At 42.5% G+C, this 4,664-nt stretch overlaps 1 long non-coding RNA gene across 1 annotated transcript; it reads left to right on the forward strand.

Moving 5' to 3' along the window:
• Nucleotides 1-2,477: 2,477 nt before the first annotated feature.
• On the forward strand, nt 2,478-3,296 carry LOC133780505 (uncharacterized). The gene is made up of 2 exons (XR_009869371.1): nt 2,478-2,662; nt 3,053-3,296. It is a non-coding gene; the product is annotated as an uncharacterized LOC133780505 (long non-coding RNA).
• The last annotated feature ends 1,368 nt before the right edge of the window (nt 3,297-4,664 follow it).

A 4,664-nucleotide genomic window follows, 5' to 3' on the forward strand; every position in this document is an offset into this window, starting at 1 on the left:
CATCCCCCAGCCCAAAAGCAACCTCGCGCCGCGTTGCCAAAGAAGAGGGTTGCGGCGCCCCTTCGCGAACCATAAAATCTGGGTTTTCCCCTGCGTTTTTCCCGAGCCAAAACACCTCCAACTCAACCCAAACACATATCTAAACCCCAAAACCAATTTAAAACCCCAGATAAACCATCTAACAACCTTTAAACATCATCAACAAGTATACATACATAATCACTTCCATAAATCACACTTGATTCCAAATTTCAATAGTTCAAACCAGCAAGTTTAGAAATTCAGACCAAAGCCTACAAAAACCTAAACCATATTTCAAATTCCTTAAGCCACAACAGAAACAAACTTCATAATTGCACAGAATCGTTACCTCAAGTAGAGAATTAAACCTTTAGCTCCCTTGATTCCAGCTCCAAGCTATGCCCTTTGATTTCACAAGATGAATTCCCAAACAAGCCAGCCACAAACCATCTTTCAATTCCAACCTAAATTCTATAGAAAGTTACTAAAAACATAGAGATTCCAGAGATGAAACTTACCTTTGACCAATCTTGATTCTTGTTTGGCTTCAATTGCTTCAAATCACCTTGATTCCTCTCCTAAATCTCAAAATTCCCAACTCCCTTCCTTTCTTCCTTCTTGCCCTTAATTCTCTTTTCCTTTCAGCACAAACTGAATTTCCCAAGTGAAATAACGTGAATGATCTTTCCCTTAGCTGAAGTAATCTAAATCCCTGCCAAAAGACCACTTTGCCCTTCCATCTATTTCCCCTTCTAACTAAACCTCAAGGCTCTTTCTGTCATTCCTACTTTCTTACAATTCTACCACTTCTTTCATCTAAACTTGTTACTCTCAGCAGTTACTAATGGTTACTCAGGTTACTCAATCTCCAATAACCATTAACCACTAATTCTCAACTCAACTTACAAAATTCCCAAAGTATCCCTAGGCTCCTCCCGAGCCGGGTATAAAATCCCGTTGTGACTTTTAAGTTAACTAGCTCCCTAGGACCGTCTCGGCACGTGCATCACATTAATATCACCACACCCACGTGGTACAAATCACATAATACAATTATCACATTTATGCCCTTAGTGGGCTAAAATTACCAATATACCCCTGACATACAAACGGGGTCCACTTGCATATTTATACCACCTAAACATGCATTCTAATCACATATTCATTCAAATTCCTATATTTTCATGTTAATTCACTTATTGCCCTCCAGGCATGCTAATCAAGGTCCAAAACCTTATTAGCAACTTGGGGTGTTACAGTTATGGTAGTTGCTTTAAAATAGGGACCAAAACCCCCAAGGGTTTTGTAACGACCCAAATTCACTAATAAGGCTTAAGGGCCTTGATTAGTATGCCGGGAGGGCATGATGGGAATTATGTATGATTATGATTTTAAGCATGTTATATGACTATGTGAATTATATTATGTGATAATTATGATATGTGAATTGTACTGTGTGGGTGCTGTGATACAAACGTGGTGCACGTGCCAAGGCGGTCCTAGGAAACTAGATAAAGGTAACTGGTGACTTGGTAACCTGTGTAACCATTAGTAACTATAGAAAGTAACAGGTTTCTTTGGGAAAGTGGTAGAATTGCAAAGTTAGGGAAAGGACAAATAAGCCCTTGAGGTCTAGTTAGTAAGTGATATTAATGGAGGGTTAAAATGGTAATTTGGTAGTAAATAGATGAGTTTGAGCTGAGGGAATAACATATACGTATAATATCTTGGAGAGGGGTGTATGCTGAATGGTGGAAACCTAGAATTAGAACAAAAAGGAGATAGAAAGGAGAAGCAGAAATCTAGACTCTTGGAAGGAGAATCAAGGGATGTCTGAAGTTATCAACCAAGTTTAGGCCAAGAAAACTCAGAGGTAAGATTTTGATTATGCTATATCCAAGTTTTAAGTCTGAATTTTAGTTAAGGAAGGTGAATTGAGATAAGTTGGTGGCTGGTTTTATGTAATTTCAGAATTTGGAAACCAAGGGGGAAGAAGGTCAAGAGCTAGAGGTTGAACCTATCACTTAAGGTAAGGTCTCTGTATGTTTATTAGATTTGTTTTGTTAAGGTTTAGGGAATTTGAAGTGTGGGTTGTGCTTGAATTCAAGCTGTGCATAACTTTTCTGGTTTGAGTTGTCAAGTGGGAATTCAAGAGTGAATTTTAGGATTGAAGGTGTGAGTGAGCTTAGGCATGATGTCTTTGGGTTGTTGTGAGGTTTGTTAGGGGTTTAGAGTTGGTTTTGGGACTTAGGATAGAGTTTGGGGTGAATTGGTGAGGTTGGAGCTCGGGAAAATGCGAAGGAAAACCCAGAAATCTGGGTCTGCGATGGTGTGCCGCGGCACGGCTTTTGCTTGCCGCGGCCTAGGGGCCTCTGGAGGTGGGTGCCGCGGCACAAGGCAAATTTCAGGGAGTGATATTTTGCAATTTTTGACCTTTGCTCCGGGGGTTCGGGGGATGTCTCCGGGATGTTGTTCTAGGGTTTTGGGGGTTCCGAGAGTGTGGATTAGGTACCGGGAAGGTAGTCTTGGATTGGTTAATGACAAGGAATATTATATTTGTGTTTGATTAGGACTTTGGAGAAGCTCGGGATAGAGGACCGTGCTTGTGGCTACGTGATATCGGAAACCAGCGAATTGAAAGGTAAGAATACTGCACCCGAATGTATGATTGTGATGGGACTAAGTGCTCCCGAGAATTGTTTTGTGTCATCGTTGGTATTATGCCAAGGGACACGTGTAAGCGGTCTAAGAGTACCGTTCATGAATTTAGCGCATGGGAGACGCGAATTGGCCACTGGGAGCCAGAAACGAAAGGATAACAGAGGGAGCAGCTTGTGAGCGCTAGCCCCGGTTATCATCTGTGCATTGTGTTATATGAGTTGAAATGCTCTGTATATGAAATACTTGACTATTGATATGCTTGAGTTTATGAGATGTTATAAGTGAGATTGACTTGACAGCTAAATGTGCATGCTCTATTATTGATATATGTTCTTGATGGGCCTTGGCTCACGGGTGCTTCGTGGTGCAGGTAAGGGTAAGGGCAAGCTGGACCAGGCCTGAGGTGGAGAGCTCCGAGGTGAAATGTACATAGCCAGCCGTTCGATCACCACGGTCGAGGAGTGTGTCAGGACGGAGATTACCTAACCACTCATTTTGCCTTAGTATGGCTGTTGATGTATATAGACTTTGTAACTTTTGTAAATGACTTTTAAACTGTCATTTTTGGGATCCCTTGTACATAAACAATGTTTAGTAATGAAAATGTATCTTTTGAGACCAAAACTCTTTTAACCTTAGTTCCTCTACTATTTGAGTAACACGCTTTTACTTTAAATACTTGATTAGCAAGTTTGGCACATTATAAACACACAGTGTAACGGTCTTGGCTATCCAGGGCGTTACAACTTGGTATCAAAGCGTCCTAGGTTTATGGGTCCTGAAGACTGGCTGGGTATGTACATTCGCTGCGGGAGACAAGCTCAACTCAGGGTTTGGTAACTGTATATGTATGATTATGTGTTTAAATGATTTGAGTGAGATATGAATGTTGATATCTGTCTGATGAATAGGGAGCATGAGATTCTGATAGGGCCTGACCCTTGACTATTGCATGATGTTATTGAGGCGTGCTTATTAGCATTGCTGTGTATGTGGATGAATATTTGAATGAATTGCTATACGTGTTTGCTTGTGAATGATTGGACTTTCGGTGGTGGATTATGGAGAGATTATCACCCTATCATCTTAGCCTAATTGCCGAGTCGTTGTTTGCAGATTGACTTGAATAGATATGCGTTCAAGGAAATCAACACGACAAGCCGGCAGGTCTGGGGCTAGAGAGGATGATCAGGGCCCAACCTCTCCACCAGTCCCTGAGAACTGGCAACAGTTAATGGCAGAAATGCAAGCTAGGCTTCAGAGCCAAGATGAGTTGATCAGAATGCTGCAGCAGGCTCCATCTGGGAGTGTTGCCCCAGCTGGGCCACCGGCGCTGGTACCTGTGGTACAGCCTGTTGATGTTGGTAATAAAATGGAACCGTTGTATGAGCGGTTCAGGAAACAGCAGCCCCCGATCTTTGAGGGTGGACCAGATCCACTAAAAGCTGAGCAGTGGATGACCTTGATTACCACTATACTTGATTTTATGAAGGTAGAAGGATATGATAGGGTGGCCTGCGCCACTTATATGTTGAGAGAGGATGCCCTAATCTGGTGGGAGGTGGTATCGTAGACCAGAAATGTTGCCACGATGACTTGGGAAGAGTTTAAAGATTTGTTTAATCAGAAGTACTATAACATTGCTATCAGGGCAGCGAAGGTGAATGAGTTTGTGGGCCTTGTTCAGGGCAGTTTGACTGTTACAGAGTATGCCTTAAAATTTGATAGACTTGCAAAGTTTGCACCGGATCTTGTTCCTACCGATGCGACCAGGTTAGACAGATTTGTTAGAGGGCTAAATGTCATGATAGCCTGGGATGTAAGGATTACTACAGTTCCTGGGGTGACTACCTATGCCCAGGCTGTGGAAAGGGCTCTGACTGCTGAGGAAGCAGAGAATAGGATTTGGAGGGATAGTGCAGCAAGAAGGGAGGGCCGTAGACCGGTGCCTCCGTATTCTGGTTCTAGTAGAGGTGGAGGTG

This window comes from Humulus lupulus, chromosome 5 (assembly GCF_963169125.1).
Source record: "Humulus lupulus chromosome 5, drHumLupu1.1, whole genome shotgun sequence".
Classification (NCBI taxonomy): domain Eukaryota; kingdom Viridiplantae; phylum Streptophyta; class Magnoliopsida; order Rosales; family Cannabaceae; genus Humulus; species Humulus lupulus.